General features: G+C 37.1%; 1 protein-coding gene and 2 non-coding genes across 3 annotated transcripts in view; 2 read left to right on the top strand and 1 right to left on the bottom strand.

The window, feature by feature from the left end:
• The window catches only part of LOC138710793 (forkhead box protein O-like), a 384,845-nt gene that overhangs the window by 274,631 nt on the left and 83,145 nt on the right, over nt 1-27,069 (top strand). The window lies entirely within an intron of this gene.
• TRNAN-GUU (transfer RNA asparagine (anticodon GUU)) lies at nt 20,090-20,162 on the bottom strand. The gene has a single exon. It is a non-coding gene; the product is annotated as a tRNA-Asn (tRNA).
• Nucleotides 20,393-20,465, top strand: TRNAN-GUU (transfer RNA asparagine (anticodon GUU)). Its single transcript has one exon. It is a non-coding gene; the product is annotated as a tRNA-Asn (tRNA).

Raw genomic sequence — 27,069 nt, forward strand, 5'->3', positions numbered from 1 at the left:
CTTGGGCCTAAATTACTACTATGATTAAATACTGTAACAGTTTGCATTTTGGTTCAAACAATCTTAAAGAATTCATACCTTTTGTTTCATAACTATGAGAATACAATTCAAAATTATTTCGATTTTTATGTATGAATTTTATTAATACAATATAATAAATTTGTCTTACGTTAAGTACATTAAAGTCTAAAAACAAATTTTGAGATGGAAAATCAGTAGGTTTATGAAGACATATTTTAATTATTTTCTTCTGTAATAAATAAAGTGGATTAAAATTGGATTTAAATGAGCTACCCCATCCTATAATTCCATACATATTTGCCGATTGAAATAAAGTTAAATATATTGTGCGTAATAAACTTATTGACCAAGTAATTCCTCAATAAAACAAAATAATATAGTATTTTACGTAATTTATTACAAAGGTAATTAATGTGTTGGTTCCATTTTAAATGATTATCGAAAATTATGCCTAAATACTTAACTTCGGAGGACTCTTTAATAATCGGACATTTACACTGTATAAGACAACAATCAGAATTATGTAATTTAATACTTAATATAGATGTAGGAGGTTTAATATGGTACCATAAGCCTGTGAGGTCCCGTGCCGTGGCGTTGTGTTCTAAGGTATCCTGCGCGCTGGTTCGAGTCCCCACGGGGGAAGAAATTTTCTCATGAAATTTTGGCCAGTCTGTGGGACCAGTGCCTACCCCAGCATCTGCATTTGAGAAGCTACAATAGGTACAACCAGCTATAAGGGCTGGGGGAATCATCTTGCTAACAATACGATACCTCCGTTCTGATAGGATGATCGTTCACTGCTGAAGCATGTGGAAGTGAGGCCAGCAGTCGGCTGATAGGTCCTGGCTCTTAGTGGGTTGTTGCGCCGTAGATTTATTTTTTATGCCTATGAGACTGTCGGAGAGGGATAAGATGCCGGTATGACCTCTGTCATAGTTTCCATGAAACGTATAGAGGTTAAATTTGAATTACATGGCATGCATAATAAGCAAGCTTCGGCCTAGGGACACAGAGTAACCAGTATGAGGTTTAGAGTACACTGAGTGTAAATGACGTCATGACCCGTGTGGACGGGTGACTGCAACAGCACAGCTGGGTCCGTAATGTGCATTACCGTTGTGTGTATAGCTTCGTGGCTGCGGTACGTGTAACAGACTTCGGCGTAGGGACACCTGATTGAAGGTTACAACTCACGTTAATACTTTAATGATAGACATTTTATTGTTTACACTAGGAATGTACTGTATATACTGCATCTGTACAGAGTGAAATATATTTTGTGCCGTACTATGACGGACTGTTTACATGTTGAGGCACGAAGTAATTGGCTCGCTCCATCTCCCACTCCACTTGACCAACACAACACTATCGACCGTGCGTTCTGAAATTCATGCGTTTCTGTGCCCAGGACCGAAGCCTGATAATAAGAAACAAATATGTAGGATGTTCGTACGCTACTTTGTAGATAATTATGAGAATTGCAATATACTTATGTTATCATTGAAATTAATTTCAGTCTAATGTAATGTAATGCTTTCTTGAAAAGTCACATCGTTAAGAAAAACCGAAAAGAAAGACGGGACTCTTACAGTGTATAGCTACATATGAGTACATGGGTCGTAGGATTAAGTACCTTATTCGCTGCTTACGTTTAAAGAATTGAACGTCACCAAATGACAAATGTTTTGAGCGATATTACTGTAAAACAGCGATGTCAGACAGGGACTGAATGGAGCGGAGCGCTCCGCTAGACTGGTTGCGTGCTCCGGTGTTAAAACACAGACATAAGCAAGTTCAAGCTCCGATCTAGCTCCACAACCGGTATTGGAGCTTACAACTCTGACACTACTGCTGTAAAATATCAGGAAGAGAGGTTCTTTGAATTAATAAACTAGGAGCCACCGGTGTGGCTCAGTCGGTTAAGGCGCTTGCCTGCCGGTGTGAAGTTGCGTTCGGGCGCGGGTTCTATTCCCTCTTGGGCTGATTACCTGGTTGGGTTTTGGGGTTTTTCCGAGGTTTTCTCAACCGTAAGGTGAATGCCAGGTAATCTATGGCGAATCCTCGGCCTCATCTCGCCAAAATACCATCTCGCTATAGCCAATCTCATCGACGCAAAATAATCTAAATACAACGTCGTTAAATAACCAACTAAAAAATAAAAAAAAAAAAACTAGATACGGATCCACGGTACGGAAACAGCAAGTAGTACATTATGCCGAAATTATAATATAAAACGGCTGGGGGGATCATCGTGCTAACACACGATACCTCCATTCTGGTTGAATGATCGTCCACCTCTGCTTCGACATGTGGACGTGAGGCCAGCAGCCGGGTGGTCGGTCATGGTCCTTCATGGGCTGTCGTGCCTCACATTATTTACTACTACTACTACTACTACTACTACTACTACTACTACTGATTTTTCATGACTTTATTTTATTTAAATGGTTTTCAGATAATGAAGAGGAATTTTATGTCCATATCAATCAATGCATTTGTGACGGAAGAACGGAGATGCTGTAGGGATATGACCTGACCCTTGCTGTACCGTTATAACATCTACAAGTTTTATGAGCTTTTGTTAAGAGAAGAAAACGAACTGACCTGTCTCACTGTTAACTCAAGATAGTGTGGCTATATCCCCTTCCCTTTTTTGTGAGGTTTCTAGTAGACAAAGAAATACTGATATATTTTTCACAGATACTTTGGTTCGATCTGTCATTTCCATCCCTTCATTGCTCGGTTACCGTCATACCATGTGAGCAATTCTGAATAGCATTTGTAGTTGAAAAGGGATGTTAAATAAAGAATTACTATTGCAATTAAAGCACAGAGTAGTAATGACGAGGAACACCCCCGTTATGCAGATATAAAAAATTTCTTTTCACCTTCACAACTTTTTTTTGTCATGACGTCATTAACAAATGCCATATCCAGATAGGTGCTGTGTGCGAGAACGTTTGTAATGAATAAAACGACGTGATAATGACGTAGAGAAAGCAATCTGCAATAAGAGATGGATTTAATGTGCGAAGGCACATTTCCACTCCTGGTCACCTGTAGCGGATTGCTATTAATACTCGTATATCGTTGCAGACTTCTATGATGAATATTAGAGCCCATTGTCGTGTATTCGAATGTATATTTTTTAGAAAAAAAATCTGAAGGAGAACCGATGTGCCCAATTACGTCACGTGTTGGTGTAAAGAATATAATTTATTTCTTTTATGTGTGTACATATTACTTTACATAAAAGAAACTTCAATCTTACATAATCTTTTTTCACTTCGTCACATTCCTTTTTCCTCATTCTACCTCTTTTGCTTACTATCGTCCTTAACTTCTGTAACTTACTTTCCTTTCATTTCTTTCTTTTTTTTTCTGTTCATTTTTCTTCTTTTTCTGTTCATTTCCTTCTCTCTTTCTCTTTCTTCTCTCTTCCTCGTTCCCCCTTTTTCTCTTTTCCTGTTTCTCCTATGCTCTTTTTCTCTTTTCTCTTCTTTTCCTCTTGTCTCAATGCTTTTTCTATTCTTTATCTCTTTTCTCGGGCGGCCGGGTAGCTCAGTTGGTAGAGCAGCTGGCTATGGACTGAAAGGTCCGGGGTTCGATCCCAGGTGGTGACAGGAGTTTTTCTCGTTGCCAAACTTTCAGAACGGCCCCAAGCTTCACTCAACCTTCTATAAAATTGAGTACCGGGTCTTTTCCGGGGGTAAAAGGCGGTCAGAACGTGGTGCCGACCACACCACCTCATTCTAGTTCCGAGGTCATGGAAAGCATGGGGCTCTACCTCCATGCCCCAAGTGCCTTCATGGTATGTTACGGGGATACCTTTATCTCTTTTCTCTCCTTTTCTTCTCTTTTCTACTTCTTTTTCACTTGCCTCCCTCTTTTTCTCTTTTGTCTCCTTTTCCTCTTTTGCCTTCTTTGTCCTCTTTTGTCTTCTTTTCTTCTTTTGTCCTCTTTTGTCTTTTTTTCCTCTTTTGCCTTTTTTTCCTTTTTTGTCTTTATCCTGTTTTGTCTTTTTTCCTTCTTTGTCTTTATCCTGTTTTGTCTTCTTTTCCTATTTTGTCTTTATCCTCTTTTGTTTTTTTTCATTTTTTTGTCTTTTTCCTCTTTTGTCTTTTTTACTCTCTTGCCTTTTTTCCTTTTTTGTCTCTTTCCTCTTTTGCCTTTTTTTACTCTCTTGCCTTTTTCTCCTTTTTTGTCGTTTTCTCTCTTGGCTTTGTTTCCTTTTTTGTCTTTATCCTGTTTTGTCTTCTTTTCCTCTTTTGTCTCCTTTCCCTCTTTTGCCTTCTTTTCCTCTTTCGTATTCTTTGTCCCCTTTTGTATGCTTTGTCCTCATTTATCTTCTTTTCCTCTTTTGTCTTTTTTTCTTCTTTTGCCTTCTTTTCCTCTTTTGCCTTCTTTTCCTCTTTTGTATTAATTTCCTCTTTCATATTCTTTGTCCTGTTTTGTATGCTTTGTCCTCTTTTGTCTTCTTTTTCTCTTTTGTCTTTTTTCCTCTTTTGTCTTTTTTTCCTCTTTTGTCTTTTCTCGTCTTAATTTCCTCCACTGTCTTCATTTCCTCTATTGCCTTCTTTCCCTCTATTGCCTTCTTTCCCTCTATTGCCTTCTTTCCCTCTATTGCCTTCTTTCCCTCTATTGCCTTTTCCCTCTTTTCTCTTCGTTTCCTCTTTTGTCTTGCGTTTTGTTTTCCCCTTTCGTCTCCATCTCCCATTTCGTCTGTCTCCTCTTTTGTCTCCTTCTCTTTTGTCCACAGCTCCTCTTTTGTCTGAATTTCTACTTTTGTGATGATGATCATGATGATGATCATGATGATTATGATCCTTAGAAAATCATAAAATTTCGTATGTGATGAAATTGTTTGTTGCTGCCTAAGAAAATATTTTCAACATTTTAGAGTATCCACACTAGTCCAATCTTAACGAAAATCTTAAGTGACTCTCTTTTAACAACCCTTTTCAACTACAAATGATATTCATAATTGACAGAAACCTTACAGAGAACTCGTCAGCTGCTGGTTTGAGTCTCTTGACTGCAAATAATAATAATAATAATAATAATAATAATAATAATAACCATCATCATCGATATACTCTCAAAAACTGGGCTTTGTCCCGTTCCGACTTCACACATTCAGTCCCTTCTTGGCTTCTAAGTGAAGTACTATAGTATTTTGTATATTTGCTCATGTATTTTTCGGAGAATTTTATTGAAATCTTCTTTTCTTTTCAGGTATGTATTCGAGACTCATCTACTTAGTGTACACGGCTGTTGAAGTCCATTTCATCTTGAGAAAAGGTCTGTTGATTCGTTGTCATTAATAATACAGAATTTATATTTACAAACTACGTAGGCCTATAAGAGTTTTCATATTGTAAGCCTTAATGCCCTCACTTTTAGTGTCGCAAAATGTAAGCAACTTTCAGCAAAGAAACGAAATAACTTGTCTGTAGATTCAAGACTTCCAAAAACGAGTAACACTTTATGTCCTGAATGAATGGAAGAATTACGTTAATATTCTTTGTATAAAAACAGATTCATAGCTTTAGATTTTTGGCAAAACATTGCCCGTTAAAAAAACTTTTACAACAATCCTAACTTTTGAAAAATACCCAAATTTCTGTTAAACTGAATGTTAATAACACAGATCCTCAAGCCGCAAATCAAATGCAGCTTGACATAATTTATAATTATATTTGCTTTTGAATGATGTAGGCTATTTCTTAACTCAAGCTACTCTAGTAGCAACGTGCCGGATCACCTTTCTATCACTTTCACCACCAACACCACCACTACCACGATCATAAACGTAATTACCATCACAATTATTATCACCACCTTCCTTCACCAGAATCACCACTACCATTACCATGGTCGTATTTTTATAGGGATTGGACGGCGTCCTGTGCCGTCCTCTCGACTACTACTGTACTGTATGTTCTCGTCATCTTAAGGGGTTAGGTACAGCTTACAGCACTAAAAGTTTTCTAAATATTCAACATTTTTTCCTCCATTACTGTATCTTGTACAGTAATGAAAATTGGTACGTGTAAAACACTGTCCTTCTGCTATATGAAAAAAATATTTTTGCGATTTAAAAGAAATTGTTTATATATTTTTTTAATTCAAAATGATTGCAGTTCACTGTGCAGTGATGAAGCGTTTCCCTCATAACTCATAAACTTATTAACTTTTTCTTGTTCTCTCTCTTTTATTTTATTGCTGAAACTCATATTTATAATATCATGCTCTTTCAACTACATTACTTAATAAATAATATTTTTTTTTATTTTGTGTTAGAAGAAAATAATGATATTTGACCATTTTCAAATGAATTTATTTTTATCAGACAATCTGTCAAACGTACAGGAGTGATCTTGCATCATACTGTAGATATGACATGCATAAATAGGTACAAAAAATTTCATCAAAGAACGTTGGATAGTTTTTTAGTTATGTGGGAAACGCTTCATTACTGCATAGTGAAATGAATTTTGGGGAAAAAAAAGTAAATAATTTTTTTAAATCGTAAAAATATATTTTTTTTTCATATAGCGGAAGAACAGTGTTTTATACTTAACAGTTTTCATTATCGTAGAAGATACAGTAATGGAGGAAAAAAAATATTGAATATTTCCAAAATTTTACTGCTGTGAGCTGTACCTAACCCCTTAAACGTGGCCATTCTGCAGGCATAAGATTCCTTGTCCTTAACATTGCACGAGGATATATCAGGCTATTCTTTAATTAGCTTTACATTTTTCATTGTTAATATTCGATCCTAACATGTTTATTCACCTTCTGAATGCAATATGTGTATGATATACTGTACTCTCACAAGTATATTCACACAGTCGTGATCATAGCTCATCGTCATAAAGCGCTCCGCTCAGTCACCAAATGATATAAGTTTGATCTATTATGTGGTAAAGATGGTAAGAATTTCGGTGCTGCAGAATGTCACCCTCTATTGGGTTGCTTGATCGCAAGGAATGCGTTCGTGTTCTTGTACCACTTTTGTCGAAGAAGCGTTGCCCGGGTGAAGCAATAAACAGTTCCGCGCGCGTCTACGCCACCTGTGGAGCGTCCCCAGCGGTCACAGCTAATAATGGCCAGATTCAGGGGACCACGACGCGGCGCAGCCATATTAAACAGCTGCGTAGCACTTCCCTTCAGACAGGGAACAGTTGCAAGTGCTGAAAAATTGGTGTCCTTTCTCACGAATGTAAGCTTATCTCAAAATATGGAAAGTCCCCGTAGGCTTTGAACTTTTGTGGGAATGAAGAAATGTTTATACGTAGTTCTTCAAAGTCGGTAAGCTATTCGTGAGAGTATTTCTTTTATTTTATCCTCTAGGAGAGGGCGAACCCATTACACTGCGGACATCCCAAATGGGAACTGTTTTTTTATGCTAACCTCCTTAGTTAGGCACATTCTCAGCCGAGCCACACCAGCTGACTACACTAAGGTTCGCTGCGTACCCGATCTCTGTGTAGGCAACCCCACACACTTCTAGGCCAGTCCCCTCAGTGTGTCGCCAGTCGGCGTTAGGATAATGTCATGAAATGAGAACGAGTGGAGAGTGTACGGAATGATGTAACCCTAGAAGGAAAAAACCATACATTGAAAGGGATGGTATGGATAAAGGAAAAACATTGTATAAACATATGTCTTACCATAAACGCTCCACCCATCCTTCATCATAATTATGATAATGCAGAATTCCTACACGGAAATATCATATGTACTTCAGTACATCACAATAATGTTATCTTAAACGGTTTTGAAGAAAACCGATCGAAACCATGAGGAACGCGAACAGTGCAGGTGATAGTAAATTAAGAGGTCTTTACCTCTATATTTTGTGTAATTGTCCATTTCTCTTTACACAACATGTTAAGAAATTTCACTTTCAACCTGGGTGCTCTTTGAAGCTCGTGTAGTCAGATGTTGTGTTGCTAATTTGAGCTGATTTTGGATATTGCTTAAGAGGTTAGGTACAGCTTACAGCAGTAAAATTTTGGAAATATTCAACATATTTTCCTCCATCACTGTATCTAGTACAATAATGAAAATTAATATGTGTAAAACAATGTCCTTCTGTTATATGAAAAAAAGTAGTTTTACGTTTAAAAAAATATTTATATTTCTTTTTTCAAAATTCAGTTCACTGTGCAGTGATGAAGCGTTTCCCACATAACTCAAAAACTGTCCAACATTCTGTGATGAAATTTTTTGTGTGTTACACAAAATAAATAACATATTATTTATTAAGGAATGTAGTTGAAAGAGGATATACTATAAACATGAGTTTCAGCAATAAAACAAAAGAGAGAGAACATGAAAAAGTTAAGTTTTTGAGTTATGAGGGAAACGCTTCATCACGGCACAGGGAACTGGTAACATTTTGAATTTTGAAAAAAAAAAATTAAATCGTAAAAATATTTTTTCTTATAGCAGAAGAACAGTGTTTTATACATACCAATTTTCATTTTTGTACAAGATACAGTAATGGAGGAAATAAATGTTGAATATTTTCAAAAAATTTACTGCTGTAAGCTGTACCTAACCCCTTAATGTGATTACAAACATTTAAAACGCGCGCAAGCAATTGCTCCTTTGTTTCAACTTTGCGCTTGTAGACTTCGTTCATTAGCCAACTTCACAAAACAATAATTTAATGGAGTAAGGTCAGGTTACATCGACGACCAAGAAATGACACCACCCGACCGATCCGATGCCCAGGATAGGTTTAATTGTGGTACTGGATCGCTCACTAGCTGTAATGTGCGGGGACCTTATCTTGCTGAAATTGGATAGTGTTGGCAAAGGGACATCCTCCAAGTATTCTGGTAACATATGCGTAAATTCAAGTGGCCAACTTGGAAAAGGCAGTAGTATAACCAAATGTTGTTTTGGTTGCGTCTGCATCAATGTGAGTAGGCCTAATTATACAGAGGAAGAAAAGGAGATTCATGCCTGTTACTTTCAAATGTGTGTTTTTGGAAAATATAGAAATACAACACGAGTAAGTTTATGTAATGTTTTCCTTTAGTATCGCCCATACTATCACCCCTTACCGTATGACTGTTTTCTTCAGAGTAGCCTGTATATTGAGGAAACATGAAAGCCCCAGAAGTCCGCCACAGGTATAACTGTGCATTTTTCATATGAAAAATTCCAGATCCAAGCGGAACACGAATCCGGGTCTCCTGCATGACAGGTCGAAGATATCACTACTTAGCGACCGCAAGGGATATTCATGAGAGTAACTGAAAATATGAGGATATTTCGTGTTTTTTACGAATGGGAAATACTTACTTACAAATGGCTTTTAAGGAACCCGCAGGTTCATTGCCGCCCTCATATAAGCCCGCCATCGGTCCCTATCCTGTGCAAGATTAATCCAGTCTCTATCATCATATCCCACCTCCTTCAAATCCATTTTAATATTTTCCTCCCATCTACGTCTCGGCCTCCCCAAAGGTCTTTTTCCCTCCGGTCTCCCAACTAACACTCTATATGCATTTCTGGGTTCGTCCATATGTGCTACATGCCTTGTCCATTTCAAACGTCTGGATTTAATGTTCCTAATTATGTCAGATGAAGAATACAATGCGTGAAGTTCTGCGTTGCTAAAAAAATTGTCTTCAAGGAAGTTTTACTGTTGTAGAAGGCTATGCGCCCGCATGCAGTTTTCGGTTGCGCAACTAAAATGGTTGTACGAGTGAGTCATCGGATGAAATGAAAATGCGCCGACATGCAGCTATTCTGTTAGCCTATAAAAAGTTTGTAACATACTACGAACTGAACGCAACTGTTCAGTTGTGCAACCGGGCTGTAACACAGCTTTGAACAAGTCGGTTGTTAGTTGGCAGCGAGATGTCCTAAGGATTTTTCTCTGAAAAATTCTGTTTATTTTCTTCTTTTTTACTCAGAGCTCAGGTCACATCCATATAACAAAATCAAGTCTTATTAATGTTTTATACAATTATTAGAGAAAATCACGTGTGTTCGTATTAAAATAAAAGCAGCAGAATGAGCTTTCTTTGCCAATTACCTTAAAGTCTTCTAGCGTTGTATAATTTCACTCTGTTATACTTCGTTTTACATCATAGATTACCATTCAAAACAATGAAGAAAATAGATTGTTCCAAAAGCGTAGGATTGTCTTATAAGTTATTGAGCTACGTCTGGGACAACTACCCACGGTAACAAGATCGCAGAATGTGGCAATTCATGTACTTGTAAGTGGGGCTATTTGAGTAGCATAAAGAGTACGTCAACTGCTACGTGGCAGAGCAGGAATCAAAATAGCTGGAACAGGTTTGTCTCATGACCATCGCGAAGGAGTGTGACACAAGCCCCGGGTTTTATAAATCGCGTAATCCCCGTATCCCCCTGCCACATGACTACTTGTTGCATGCGGTGCTGCGTGGTGACGCTGGGGCCGTGGGGTGAGAGGGGAGGGGCTCTTGGTAACTTAGAAACATGAAATATCGATCCCTGTGCCGTCCTGCCACAAGATGAAACTAGTGACAAGAGGCACGGAAGGAAGAAGTGTGTTTTGATGTCATGGATTACTGAAGCATGCGTAAGATGTGCTCCTCGCCATTATGTGTGCAAGGCCTTCCGATCGATAAGACTGAACTTCTGAAGGCCGTTTAGATGAGTATGGTGTCGTCTTGTTTAGGCTGTACGATAAGAATGTAGTTTACTAACATAAAAGTATCTTACCGAGCACCATTTTCGTGTTCCAAATGTCACTTTATTTATCGGTCTTTTTAAACCAAAGGAGCTGTTGAGAAACGTTTAATCCGATGAGTCATAAGCAGAAGCAGGTGAAGAATTGGCGAAGATGTGAAGGAGTTTGAGTTCAAAGAATCGCAGAAAAGAAACCAGAGAAGGGATAGAGATGAAGAAAGAAAATTTCGACGTGGCTTAGATTTCCGAAACACTGCAATTTAAATATTTCAGTTGGAGTTCCATCCTGTGATATAAAATGTCTTATGAACAACAGAGACATTCTTAGGCAGTGGTATGAGAGGTCTAATGATGATGATGACTTTTTCTTAATAAATTGTATTCGGCTATTTAACGATGCTGTATTAACTACAGGTTGTTTAGTATCGGTGTAAATTCGTGATAGGGACATGCCACTTGGTAGGATGAGGCCGAGGATTCGCAGAATAATTACCAACATTCACCTGACAATTGGGGAAAAAACTCGGATAAAAGTACCCAGGTAATCCACCCCACCGGGAAGTAAACCCACTGTCGGTCCACCTTTGTAGAGTAGCGGTTATCATATCTGACTGTGAAACGAGCGTGCCCGAGTTCAAATCCTAGTTGGGTCAAGTTATCTGATTGGGTTTTTCTCCGAGGGTTTCCCTCAACAATTGTAGCAGAATTGTGGGTAACTTTCGGACTCATTTTGTCATATTAATTCACAGATCACCATCATCCATACAATAGCCCGAGTTAAGTTCACGGTGCGGCGTGCAGTACTTGTACAAGAGCGCTGCCGTTCGGCTACTCAGTCGTCCACAGAATAGCAGTGGTAACCAGAACCACAATAATAAGTCTTAAGGTTCATTCACAATGAAAATTAAACATAACCGTAACATAAACAGAAGTTTGCGGCCAGGCTACCAAATGGGATCATTCACAATGATTCACATAAACACTGACATTAACATTACCGAAAGACGTTAACATGGAAGTTTGCAAACTCCAAACTTTCATGCTTATGCTTACTGATTTTTCTAACAGAACACAATCGTGGAGCGGTGAAGTATACGACAGAATATGAGGAAATGGCATCGTTGTTATGTTTCCATGGTTACCAAGTATGCTTGCTGTTATGTTTATGTTCCCATCGTGACTTCTTGATTTTACCGTAACGTTTACATTCTTAACTTAATGCTTACGTTATGTTTAATTTTCATTGTGAATGAGTCTTTAGGCTGTAGTGCAGTCCCTCTTCCGGACAAGGGGAGGGGAACACTGTCGAGTATAGCCGTATCAACAATATAAAATATTTACAGATTCTTTCCTAGAAGTATTTCGTGTTCATATTCCGCTGTAATTGCTATTTATGTAATTGTATACTATTTTCAGATTTAGTAAAGCTGTTACCGTTACGGATAATAATTAGCAATACAAATAGCGGCTGCATTTTGTGCACTGAAATGCCGTTTGTCTGATAATTTCTAGAAATATAAATATTTCAGTGATTATTTTTTCTACTTATTCCTGTTTGCCATGTGAACAAAATGCCTTAATATATTTAAAATATATTCAGTAGAATATTTTTATTTCTATTTTAGAGTCAAATTATTTAAATTTTATTCATTCATTTAGTGTTCTGCCCAAGAGCAGGTCTTTCACTGCAAACTCAGCTTCATCCAATCTTTCCTATTTTGTGCCTTCCTCTTTGTCTCCTCCTATGATCCATATATCTTAATGTCGTCTATCACTTGATATCTTCTTCTGCCCCGAACTCTTCTCCCGTTCACTATTCCTTCCAGTGCATCCTTCAGTAGACAGTTTTTTCTCAGCCAATGACACAACGAATTCTTTTTTTATCTTTCTGATCAGTTTCAGCAGTTTCCACTTCACACCCTCCATTCTTCTGCATATCCACTTTTACAAATGCTTCTATTCGTTTTTCTTCATTTCGTCGTAATGTCCATGTTTCTGCCCCATACAATGCCACACTTCACACAAAGCACTCACTAGTCTCTTCCTTGGTTCTTTTACCAGAGATCCGCAGAAAATGCTCTTTCTATTAAAAGTTTCCTTTGCCATTGCTATCTTCCTTTAGACTCCCAAGCCGCAACTCATGTTACTGCTTATAGTACATCCCAAATAAAATATCTTAAAAACTGTTTGTGCCATTAGAGAACCCTTCCAATAAATACATATTACGGGTATCATCCGTAACGACAATAGTTCAGTAAACCTGAAAATAGTACACAAAGATTTCCCCGGAATAAGAATGTAACCAACAAATATAATACAAGTTTCAGGAGAAAGGAAAATAATTTCAGGGCACATTTCGTTACGTTTATATATACAAGCACAAACATATGACTAATGAAGGATACAAGTTTACTCAGCTATTGAATGCAATAATTTGTTATAAATGAATGCTTCAAAATTACTTTTCCACCTAAGTCACATAATTTGATGTTACATCCTCTTTTCTGGGAAGTCTTCAAATTGTAGAAATAGTCTAACAGACTAATAAAAAGTATATTGAGCATATTACTCGTAGGTTTGAAGGTTACAGGGTTATTCATTGCTAACAAGCAAACATTCTGATGGGGCAGATGAAAAAGTTATGTTTTTTTCTTTCACGAAGTTAATAATGTCAAAAGAAGTGCTTGAACAAATTTTGGCCGCTCGACCGCAATTACGAGGGCCGTAAAAAAATAAGTTCGCCAGGGGCCGTTAACAGAACGAAAACACAGTTTCATTGGAAAAATTTATTGGAACAGACACAGAAATTTTTTTACCTATTTTTCAACATATTTTCCAACCCTGTCATATCCTGGGATCGACAGAGAGGTGCAGACGGTTGTCAAACGCTGATTCCGATCCCAAGCGGCTGACTTCTACGACACAAAGATACAAAAATTGATCCCATGTTATGACAAATGTCTCAATTCCAGTGGGAGATATGTTGACAAGCAGCGCAACAATTGCTGTAACTGTTTCAATGAATCTTCCCACGCAATTGTGCTTTTTTCTGTAAACTGTCCCAGGGAAAATCACTTTCTGGACGGCCCCGTAATTGCGGTCGAGTGGCCAAAATTTGTATAAGCACTTCTTTTGACATTGTTAACATGGTGAAAGAAAAAAAGAATAACTTTTTTATCTGCCCCCTTCAGAATGTTTGCTTGTGAGAAAAAATATTTAATTTCATCCATTTCTCAGTACTCAAATCTGTATATCACTTCTTAACATGATTTCAAAAAAAAAAAAAAAAAAAAAGGGGGGGAAGTAATACTATAGCTCCCATTTCACAGATTTGCGACACGTTATAGAGGACTGAATCATAAAAAAAAAAGTTGCAGTTATTCCTCGCCATTCCTTAAGGTCCATTCACAATGGAAATTAAACATAACCGTAACATAAACACAGAAGTTTGCGGCCAGGTTATCAAATGGGATCATTCACAATGATTCGCATAGACATTGACATAAACATTGCCGTTAGACGTTAACATGAGGAATTGGTGTCGTTATGTTTCCATGGTTACCAAGTATCTTTGCGGTTATGTTTATGTTTCCATCGTGAATGTTCTTGATTTTACCGTAACGTTTACATTTTTAAGTTAACATTTACGTTATGTTTAATTTTCATTGTGAATGAGCCTTTAGTTTTCTGTACGGATGTTTCTGCTGGACAATGGCTCCATTAAGATTGCAGACAGGTCTTATGAGATTGTAAATGTCTTTGACAGACAATGCATGAGACAGAATAAATGAACTGACCGCTTAGACCTCCAAAGGCCACAAGGATGTAGAATTCTAGAAAGAAAGCCCCCAGCCGGGAATCGAAGCCGGTTTAGCTGGATATGTAGCCGCAACGGTAGATGAATAAAGATACGCATTGCACTAAACTTTCCTGATATGTGCGCACTTCCTTGAGTATCTTGATGGGCCCACACCAGTTCAAAGATCGATTTCGTCATCAAGCTTCGATTAACTTATGATGTTTGATCCAGAGACGCGGTCATCGCTCCCGAGAGGAGCCGCTGCCCCGCGAACGGCCACTTGTTAAACCTGTCTCGATGGAATTGAGCGAGCAATCACACGTAGTGGTGTGCTCTGGAAGAGATGGCCTGCCCTAGCGGTCACTGGGTGGCCCCCTCGCAGTCGTTCACGACGCCTCAACATGTGCTACTTTGTAATTATACCCGCGCACCCAAATTATTTCCGTCAACTCGCTTAATTTCTACCTGTTAGTGTTGGCATGCGTAAAGTGAAACAGGTGCAGTGCCGATCGAGTTTTATGAGACACATGCGGTTCTCGACACCTCGCATAATTCAAGGCTAGTTTCCTATTCACCGCCCACAGCGGTTTCACACCACTTTCGGGACTTCTTACATGCTTTTATATAGAGTGATTCAAAAGTTATGCTCAAACTGAAAGCGTTTATAGAGGAGACAAAATATAACATTTTTCGAATAGGGACTCGTGGTCTCCAGTGTAATAATCAGTCAGTACAAGTCCGTAATGTCAGGAACTACAGTGCGGATATACGCATTGGATTGAGTGCAGTATGAATTTCCGTACACTAGTACTCGTAGTACACTGCTCCGTCGATATAAAAGAGAGTCAATGTTCGCTTACTTAGATATAACACGCGGAATAAGTCCCCTGCAATCGGCAAGCGGTAGAGCATGAGAGTCGAGAAATATTATGGACAGGAAAACATCGATCATACACGAATCGGTATTTAATAGTTAATTTTCATTATAAGAATAGAATCTGATACAAGGTTAATATAAATTTCATTTCCTAGAATATATTTACCTATAAAATGTAATAATAAATAAATAAGTTAAACAAGTAAATAAATAAATAAATTAATTAGTAAGTTAATAAGTAAATAAGTGAATAATGACATACAGCAGACAGACAGACAGACAGACAGACAGATATTACATTAGGCCTACCTTAAACTCTCCATCAATATTCTTAATATTTGCTCTCTTTTCAAGACGTTGAATAATATTTACGTTATCAAAAATACTTAGGTGTGAACATTTTGTGACATGATGCCTTACCGGTACGTGGGGGCTTGAATTTTCGTCACAACAACAGACCATGTTGTACAGTTTTCTGCTTTCTTAGGCTACTCTAGAAGTCTCTTACAGAAAAATATTGTTCGTGCACCCGTGATGGGAAGAGTTGCTTACCGATTGTGCTACCCGAGTTAAGCCGACATCACTATCCGCCATAGTGCGTATTCCTCTCTAACCATCAAATCCATATACCATACCTCTGCCGTACCTAATTTACCTATTGTATAAGCCCTGATCACATATATCAGATTGGCCATTCTCATGTTATAAAATGGAAACATATAAAAGAGAACAACCGTTAGGATCTCCACTGTCGAAAATTATTTTTTTTGGCGACGACTCCAAGATAGAAGTACTGTTCTCCAACCAGGAGATTAACCGTGAAAGGAATGTGCTTACTATTACGTCAAATATTGGAGCGAAGTAGATAGATATTACCGTTATAACGTCAGTTTAAAAAACATGCGCTCTCCTGCATATGTTATTTCCTGTATGGAGGGGTGCTATTCATAGACCAGGGGTGCTATTCATAGACATTTCGCTAGCCCGGGCTACGAGCGTGCTAAACAGGATTCATATCATATCATATCGCTCACACTGGTTTATGAATACGAAAAACGTTAGTTCGCTGATCATCCACCGAAATCCCGCGCTAAGAATGTCTATGAATACGGCCCCAGGAGATTAACCGTGATCTAATTTGTAACTAGGGTAGTATAAATATGTGTGTATCAGTGTTATCGTTTGTGATTTGAGAGTTAGCCAATGGAGGTGCGTGTACCCATGTATATGACCTTATGACATCAATATTTATTCATACCATAACCCCGCTGCATCTCATTCCCCTGAGACTTTCTCCTGGTTGGAGTACAGTACAGCTCCAAGCTATTACTCCATGCAATTCAATCAGGGTTATAATGTAACTTCTTTTGCAGTCGCTAGTTGGCAGCATAGTGAGATTGATCAAAGTTGTCTTGAAATTGCATTATGATGATCGATATGTTTTGTGATCAGGGGTATTAGTCATGCCGCCGTCAGCCAAGAACTTGTGGAGGTGGGGGATAGGGAAGAAGACAGTGATAGCGATGTTGAAATGTTCAGACAGGAGTCTGAAGACGTTGAAGACGAATATTTAGATCTAAGTTCATAATGAAATTAGCTGGCGAATAAATGTACAGGAGAAAATACACATACGCATCTTCACTTCTGTAGTCCTGAGTCGGTGAGGCAGGTAGGCACGGCCGGCGTTTCAGTGTCACTCTCAACAGGACACCGCCCCGCCGTGTGAAGCCCCTGCTTGCTATTGCTACTGCGTTATCAGTAGGCGACGCACGTTTTCGAACAGAAGGAAAATAAAAGACGAGGCACGCAATCAGTTGGCCTTATTTCTCCTTGTTCGAGCGTTCTTTCATTCTTTCTCCCGTTTCGTTCCGTTGCCACCACAACCTCCGTCGTTGTCGTGGTGATGGTGGTATCCCTCCTGTTGGGTGTGCCTACGTCATCGCGGGTCGCTATTGGAAACGTGGATAAACTTTTATTCTGTCCATGTGTACGTACAAGGTGAGAGTCACTTGAAATAAAATGCTGGTGTTCTCTGTCTCTATATGTATCGCGTCCAGTACCTCTTATTTCTGTATGAGGTTTGGTTTTCATGAACTGCCATGGTAATTTTGCTCAATGACTATTCTTGGTGATTATTTAATGACAATGTATCAATTGTGCGATAATCTAGCATGGGTGAAATTGTAGATAATTATAATATTTTGGTGAGGTAAATCACTGGTCTATTGTAGCTCGGGGCAGAAGTACTTGGAAGGAACTAGACACAAACACAGAAATGACAAAAAAATAAACCTGCGAAATATGCTATGTGAACTAGTAAAAAAAAAAAAAAGTATCCCCGTCACATGCCATGAAGGCACTTGGGGGGGGGCATGGAGTTAGAGCACCATGCTTTCCATGACCTCGGTACTAGAATGAGATGGTGTGGTCGGCATCACGCTCTGACCGCCTTTTACCCCCAGGAAAGACCCGGTACTCAATTTTATAGAAGGCTGAGTGAACCTCGGGGCCGTTCTGAAATTTTGTCAACTAGTTGACTTAAATATTCTGTATAATCACTCTCCTTACTTTGAGTATGTTCACCACGTAAAACAACCAGAGTTGGAAAGTTATGCATAAAAATTAGCGTTCTGGAATTTAATCGATTAATCGATCAATTTCTGTTGTAAGATTAATCGATCAAAATATTTAATCGAATAATCGAGTCGATTAAAATTAATCGGTTGTAGTTGATATTAATTATTATTTTGTTAATGCAAACTCATACTAAAAATTCCACAATATTTCTCACTCGGAAATTGCTTAATTAAAAGCACAATAGTACTGTTATTTTTAACTGTAAACCAGGTAGCGTAGGGAAAATCTTTGCACAAACACTTCAGAAAGACCTAGTCTACCTCTATTGAAAGTTGAAACATAATGCGAAACACTTATTAAGTTTTATGGTTTTCCAAGAAAACTTCCACATTGTTGTCAGCTCATCTTCCTAGCATATGACATAGATACTTTTCTGGGATTCGTCCCCCTCATCTCTTATAAAATAGCCATGTCTACACTGTGTGCAAGTGAGAGCGTAACTACCTTCTTCTCTTTCTAAAATTTGGTAATTCGATTACAATAGGGGCCAGTCTTCTGTTTCGACCGCTGTACTTTGCAGTTGCAGCTTCTGTATTGAGTTTGCATATGAAGGTTGTGTGTTTAGTTTGATAAAGAAAAGAAATCAGTTTTCTGTGGTTTGTGAAAAGTGTAAACTCCATTGTCATATGAGAATTTGAGAGGTAAACTCGGTGAAACGTATGGATTTAAATTGAACGATCGTGGAGAAGTGCTTGACAGAAAAAAAGGTTTTTTCGTGTTTAGTGATGCAGGAAACATTGTTACTAAACGTAGAGCGACACTTAATTCGGAGCATGTGAATGCCCTCACATGTTTAAAATCATGGATGAAGCAGTATTAACTACGTGAATCTTCATACTTTTTGTTATTTATGTTTGTCTCAAAAAAATTCCCGGAGAAATTGATATTATAAGCCCCATTAATAAATATGTTAGTAAGAAAGTTTAATAGTTGTTTTGTAATACACATACAACATTTAATACGATGCTTATCACTGAACACAAGTTAAATTTAATAATAATTGTGTATTACAGTATATTAAAACAATTTTTTCAACTGGACCAAAACTCGATTAATCGATTAAATTCAAATACTTAATCGATTAAATATTTTGATCGATAAAGAGCACTAATAAAAATATTAATTTTTACATTACGTGTAAAATACACGTAAAATGCGTAATTTATGTTACAATTGTAAAAAATGTAGTAAATTCAAACCATTAAATAAACGAAGATTCCTGTCCAAATACTACTGAAAATAATTATAAAGTAGAAAAAATGTTTTTAGTAAAGATAGTCAGAAATTAAATTTGTCGGAAATGAGATAGGGAAACTATAAAAATCCTAGCCATATTGCCGTTTAAATGTAAACGTTAAGGAGTCCTGTGTAAAAACAAAATAGAAGCCGTAAAGTGAACCATATATTACGACAGGAAGCATCTCGCAGTGTCCACTCCGCTGAAGTTTCCCAGGCTCTCATAGCGATCATTGCGTTTTCCACTCCGCTTTATCTGATTATAGTCTCCGTTGCACATTATCACGTCTTTGTTGAGATATGCTTCACCCAGCAACCATTTTTATCGCAACCCTACAAACAGTGATGTGTTGATGAGGAAGCAGATTCATTGGAAATAGTGCCATCATCTATCTTCGTGAAAAGATTCACAATTCCGTACCAGTATATGCCGTGTTACAAATTTTATTTAGTTATTTTATTATAATTTCTTTAGCATCTCGATTTTGGTCTTGTTTTTATTTATTTTTATCTCTTGTACTGATTTCTTGCCCTTTTTTTTTTTTCTAATTTCCATTACATTTTATCTTGTTTTCTCTTGGTCGTATCTTTCTTGCTGTTATTTCTTCTTCTTACAAATTTCTTAATTTTGCTCTTGTATTTTTTCCTTGCTCTTATTCTCTTTCCTCGTTTTCCTTAACAGTTATAGTACCCTTGTTATTTTTCGTACTATATTTTTCGTACTATATTTTTCTTATTTTTCTTGCTCGCGTTCAGAATTTTATTAATGTTTACATTTTTTGTGTTGAATAATTTCGAGGGAAAAATTGTTCCGGGGCCGGGTATCGAACCCGGGACCTTTGGTTTAACGTACCAACGCTCTACCAACTGAGCTACCCGGGAACTCTACCAGACACCGATCCAATTTTTTCCTCTATATCCACAGACCTCAAAGTGGGCTGACAACCGTCAAGCAACCAACATTGAGTGCACACTAACTCTGTGTGACTTAAATTGTGGTTTTCTGTTAACGAACAGTGACGTGTATTATGCAAATCAAGCTTTCAAGTATGACTCCCTGTAAAGTTGATTTGAATAATAGAGGGAAAAATTGGATCGGTGTCTGGTAGAGTTCCCGGGTAGCTCAGTTGGTAGAGCGTTGGTACGTTAAACCAAAGGTCCCGGGTTCGATACCCGGCCCCGGAACAATTTTTCCCTCGAAATTATTCAAATCAACTTTACAGGGAGTCATACCTGAAAGCTTGATTTGCATTTTTTGTGTTGTTTTCTTCTGCCATTTTCTCTTTTTCGCTTTTATTCTACTGCTTTTCTTTTCCTTGATTTTTGTATTCTTGTTTTTGTTGCTGTCGTTTCGGTCTTCTTTCTCCTTTTTATTTTCTTGTTTTTCGCACTCTGCTTAAAAATCTGTTTTAAGATTAGTTTTATTTTGTTTTCTTTATTCATGCTCTTGCTCTTCTTACGTTCAAATACTCGCGGTCTTTAAGATTTACACATAATGTTTCTGCTTTTTTTTATTTTTTTCATTCACGTTGCTTTTAGTACGTGTTATCACGATATTGTCTTTAGTTCGTACCTTTATTTATTATTTTGATACTTCTGATTCCTCGTAGAGTGCCTCTCTCTAACGTATTGATAAGTATATTCCTTCTTCTTTGTTCTTAATCATTTTCTTTCTTTCCACGCAATTCTCTTTTTTTTTTTCGCCTTTTTCTAGTAAAAACTGTTCCTGTTCTTCGTAGTCTTCATATTTTGTTTTTCTTCTTGCAGATCTTTTTCTTGCTTTTCATCATCTTCTTTCTTAAAATATAGCGTTACGAGAGAACGGTGCATCTCTCAGTCACAATTATATTAGAAGAACGTTTCTTGTAATGTTCATGTCAGAAGCATTATTTTATAATTTTTCCCATTCTTTTCCTCTTTTTTAAAACACATCGCCGTAGATATTTATGTGCATATGTATATAGATAAGTACATATATGAATACATAGGCTACATAGTGTTGTCAATTTAGCGACTTTTTAGCCAAATTTGGAGACTTGTAACTTTTTGGCAACTTTTTTTAAAACTGTTCCATTGCTTAAATAGGGATTTAGAGACTTTTTCAGCACCCTATGATAGCCCAATGACAAAAGCAAATCTTTTTTCTATTTATAATAAGGAATAAGGAATCTTTTGAACTACTGTTAGGCGACTTTCCGTATACTACAGTTGGCAACCATACATACATACATACATACATACATACATACATACATACATACATACATACATACATACATACGTACGTACGTACGTACGTAAAGTGGCCACGTTCAATTAGTAGGCTAGCGGTGTCAAAGAGGACGGAAGCTTTGTAGTTTCAATAATTTTAATTATGTCGCGCTGTCCATTGTCGTCAGGTCTTTTGAAGGCCGCTCCAATACTCTACGCGGAGTGTATGGACGGAAGCTTTGTAGTTTCAATTATTTTAATTATGTCGCGCTGTCCACTGTCGTCATGTCTTTTGAAGGCCGCTCCAATACTCCGTGTTATATTAATATATAGCAGCAACAAACAAGACGTGACAACATCGCATTTTCATTTTATTATCGGTTCATGCAATAAAGACCTATAAATCTTAAAAGGAATGCCGCTGCCTAATAATTAAACGGGGCTACTATACGTACGAGTACATGCATATAATGCGACCAAGCGTTCAGCCGTATCGGCGAAATATAAACTAATGTCTTGCGTCATTTTTGACAGTTCCAGAGCGCATGTAGTATCAGACAAATGAAATTCGGGAGATGGGCATTTAATAGGGGATATGTTTTTTATTAATGATGATGGTAATAATAATAATAATAATAATAATAATAATAATAATAATAATAATAATAATAATGATTACTGGCTTTTAAGGAACCCGGAGGTTCATTGCCGCCCCCACATAAGCCCGCCATTGGTCCCTATCGTGAGCAAGATTAATACAGTCTCTATCATCATATCCCACCTCCCTCAGATCCGTTTTAATATTATTTTCCCATCTACGTCTCGGCCTCCCCAAAGGTCTTTTTCCCTCCGGCCTCCCAACTAACACTCTATATGCATTTCTGGATTTGCCCATATGTGCTACGTGCCCTGCCCATCTCAAACGTCTGGATTTAATGTTCCTAATTATGTCAGGTGAAGAATACAATGCGTGCAGTTCTGTGTTGTGTAATTATCCATTCTCCTGTAACTTCATCCCTCTTAGCCCCAAATATTCTCCTAAGCACCTTATTCTCAAACACCCTTAACCTATGTTCATCTTTCAAAGTGAGAGCCCAAGTTTCACACTATAAAGAACAACCGGTAATATAACTGTTTTATAAATTCTAACTTTGAGATTTCTTGACAGCAGATTGAATGATAAAAGCTTCTCAACCGAATAATAACACGCATTTCCCATATTTATTCTGCGTTTAATTTCCTCCCGAGTATCATTTATATTTGTTACTGTTGCTCCCAGGTATTTAAATTTTCTACCTCTTCAAAGGATAAATTTCCAATTTTTATATTTCCATTTCGTACAATATTCTCGTCACGAGACATAATCATATAATTTTTTTTTTTCGGGATTTACTTCCAAACCTATCTCTTTACTTGCTTCAAGTAAAATGATGATGATTATGATAATAATAATAATAATAATAATAATAATAATAATAATAATAATGATAATAATTGGGCGAAAACTTAACATTGGACACGAAAGTTATGTGATCTCCTCTAAATGGCGGATATTATCGTGTCAGTACGGAATAGCGAAGTCATGAACTAAATGAGGTCTGTAATTTAACTACAAACTGATGACAACAAACATACAGCAGCGACCTGCTTCCGATATGGATTGTCCTTTGCTGCACAGTACATTAAATGCACGCATTACACACATACATTGCACAGGTTGGCGAGGGCGCTTGTGGAGCTCGCCAAGAAATTCCTACATTGAAGGTTCACCGTCGTCCTCCACAAACCAGTCTTGAGCGTATCAATCCAGTTTACCTCGGTCAGATTAATAATCTTCCCATCTTTTAATATACCCACAAGAATATATTAAAGCATATGCACAATCAGAAGTGTCTAGAACGAATAAGCACCTGTTACGATCTTTCGTCTGTTTTTAAATTTATAACATCGGTGTCATCAATTCGTGATGGTTCCATTTCTCTGGAACTCGTACCAACGTCTTGGAATCTGTACTTTGGACTCACAACAAATTCTAGGGTCACTTAGGCCCTATAATCGCTGTCTGTGTTGAAAATTTGCCTGAAAAGTAATACATATAGCCTATGTGGAATACATGGGAATGCATTTTTGCATTATGAACCTCAAAATTATTATTTCCGATTAGCCTGCAAATTTTTCCCTCGAAATTATTCAAATCAACTTTACAGGGAGTTATACCTGAAATCTTGATTTGCATAATACACGTCACTGTTCGTTAACAGAAAACCACAATTTAAGTCACACAGAGTTAGTGTGCACTCGAAGTTGGTTGCTTGACGGTTGTCAGCCCACTTTGAGGTCTGTGAATATAGAGGTAAAAATTGGATCGGTGTCGGTTAGAGTTCCCGAGTAGCTCAGTGGTAGAGCGTTGGTACGTTAAACCAAAGGTCCCGGGTTCGATACTCGGCTCCGGAACAATTTTTCCCTCGAAATTATTCAAATCAACTTTACAGGGAGTTATACCTGAAATCTTGATTTGCAGCCTGCAAATAGTTATCACTAAGTCTCTCATAGCTGAAATCCTCAGTAACTGGGCGTCTTGTTGAAACTGACACAAACCTGGTTAATACAGAGCGTAGAACATTTTAAAACCAATATAGTTAAATTTCAACAAATACCGTATTACGAATGTCAAATAACTTTTCCAAGCATAAGATAAAAATTGAATATAATTTAATAGTATATAACACTACATCAGTTCCAGCACCATTATTTGGTAGTGAAATTTAGAACCATCGGATACAGTACTCGCCAAATTTAAAAGCAGAAAGAAGAGATTTCTCGAAAGAATAGCTCAGTGCTCTTTGTTGAATATATAAAAAAAACTAAGTAATTACTGTCTAGTCAATGGCGCAGATGAGCTAATTGGAAACTCTGGGAGTGAAATAGAATAAAGTTTGTTCAGAAAGTGTTACCAAATATTACACACCGTTCCCAAACTTTAGAGGGGCCCATAAACTATGTTCCTCCGACTATCGTCCTGGCATATCATTAAATATCAGTGCCGTACAAAAAATGTATATGTATTTGGATTTTGCACATGACTTGTAGCAAACTGTTTTCAGTGGCATTCAAATAACTCTGAACAAATACTTTTCAGGCTGAGTATAGTAAGGGACGTAATTGTTGAGCGGACGAAAATGTTTCAAGCTCTATACCGCGGTTTATAAGAGGCTGTTAAATATTATTTGTTGAATTGACCTAACGGATTATTAAGCTTTAACAGACGTTAATGAAATTGATCATAAGACTTGATGGGTTTAAAAAAGTCAGTATTCACATTGTAAGAGAAGAGCCTTTTATCGTCATCTTATTTCCAAATGAAGTTATTCTAAGCATTTATTATCTACCCATAGAATTATGCTGTCCTCCACAGAGTTGGGGTAGTATTGTAATTAATTGACCACTTTCGGCACCACATTCGGGTAAAGCAACGAAATTAACAAAGAATTCTGAAATTACTATGCAACCAACCATGTTTATGTAAAAATAACTTTTTTTTATCTGTCCTCATGAGAATGTTTGGTTGTAGCTTAATGCCCTCTATTGTTAATTACTTTTTTGGTAATTTTTTGCTTAAAATGACTTTTCAAGTACAGTATTAAGTCTCATAAAATTTAAATCGTGAAAGATTATAATCAAATTAGAAGCTACTTGTTACATGTCTTGAGACACCCTATGAATGAATAACTTTGAGGTTGCCGGTGCAAGTAAGCTACAAAGTGGAACCATTCTACTCCTCGATATGATAATGAAGATAAGGATGATAATCATTGAAAATAACCCGATAACCAATCGCGTAAAAGTGGAAGCTTTTGTCCTGTGAAGAGTTGACAGAAAACCTCGGAAAAAATCTCAAACAGACAATTAGTCTCTACCGGATTTAAATCTGAACGTGTTAGATTCGTAATCTTATGCACTGAAACTATATTTTTAAGAATAATTAAACGACTATCTGTATGAATAGTTGATTTAATGAGGGAAGAAACTGTTCTCAATTGTTTAGAAGAGATTAGATTGGACTTTTCCATTGCCGGTAATGAAAAGAAAATCACAGCGTTTCGAAGATGAACTCTGTCGTCTTCAGGTGAACAAAAAGTGGGGTGAGAGGAGAGGGATCGTTACAAACAGCTGCTTGAGAGACCAAGAAAAGTATGAACAATTTTTGTTGATATTTTGAAAAAATTGATTCCATAACACCGTTTTTCATTGGATTAACTACTTTTACAGAAACGAAGGTCTTTGTATATTATTACATTTAATGCGAAACATTTGTCAAGATCAACGTTCTTGTGGACTATCTAGTATTTTTTTACATTCCAGGCTCTTGTCTTAAATACAAATTAGTGACGTGTTGGTACAATGTCGAAGTTTAAACCATGCAAGTCAGCATTTAATCAGCAATGAGTAGCAGAGTTTTATTGTTATATAATCTATGACAATGCATAGGTCATTTTTACAACGAAAATATAACCTTTAAATTTAGTGTTAGTGCAGAGTGAAAGTGATATAACAGCCATGTAGATTAAAAGGGACAATAGAATACATTAAAATAAGTAAAAAGCCTATTATGTGTTTTGTAGTCAAATGCATGGCTAATTAGAAAATTAGGCTGAAAGACTGCGAAGTTTGGCAACAGCGCGTCGCCGACTCGCGAAAGCACACGCTCTCGGTCAGAACAGCAGAGTTCCGTTCCTTAGTAACTCCAGTAGGGTTACCGATCTTCATAATGGCAGAAAATTATGATATGTGTAATTTTTTTATTTAATTTGCAAGAAAACCGTCTATTTTATTGAAAAACTGCAAAGCGATAAATAATTTCTTGTCACTTTATCACATGGTAAGAGTAAAAATCAGAATCGTAGGATAGTATGCCTACTAATCGAGTAATAGGGGAAATTTTTTCTAAGAAAAGCATTCATTTGGGACTAATATGGTATTATAAATTTTTGTTTTTTGTTGTACTCTAGCTAAGGAATAAAGTGTTAAAATATGCACAGTTTTTTACTTCCATTCTGTATAAATAGAAATAAATACATAGCTTATACAGGGTGGTCCACTTAATTCTTTCATCTCCGATAGCTTGTGAAATATTTCAGATATACACAAACCGAAAATTTCAAGTTAAATTACATCGAAGGGGAATTCTGATACACGTAATGTATTTTTGTACATGAAATAATTTTCAAGATATTAGAGTCAACTTTCTTTTTTTTAATGGGAACCAACTGTGTTTTGTATTGCAAATGTTGCGTTCTCTCTAATAATTTACTACAGATATGTGCAGATGGCTGTCAAACGCTGGTTCCGATCCCAAGCGGCAGACTTCTACGACACAGGAATGCAAAAGTTGATCCCACGATATGATAAATGTCTTTGTTTCGGCACGAAATATGTTGAAAAATAGCTCCACAAATTGCTGTATCTGTTCCAATACATATTTCCATGAAATAGTGTCTTTTTTTCTGTGAACTGCTCCAGGGAAATTTATTTTTTTACGGCCCTCGTAATTGCGCTCGAATGGCCAAAATTTGTATTA

The sequence above is a fragment of the Periplaneta americana genome, chromosome 12 (genome assembly GCF_040183065.1).
Source record: "Periplaneta americana isolate PAMFEO1 chromosome 12, P.americana_PAMFEO1_priV1, whole genome shotgun sequence".
Classification (NCBI taxonomy): Eukaryota; Metazoa; Arthropoda; class Insecta; order Blattodea; family Blattidae; genus Periplaneta; species Periplaneta americana.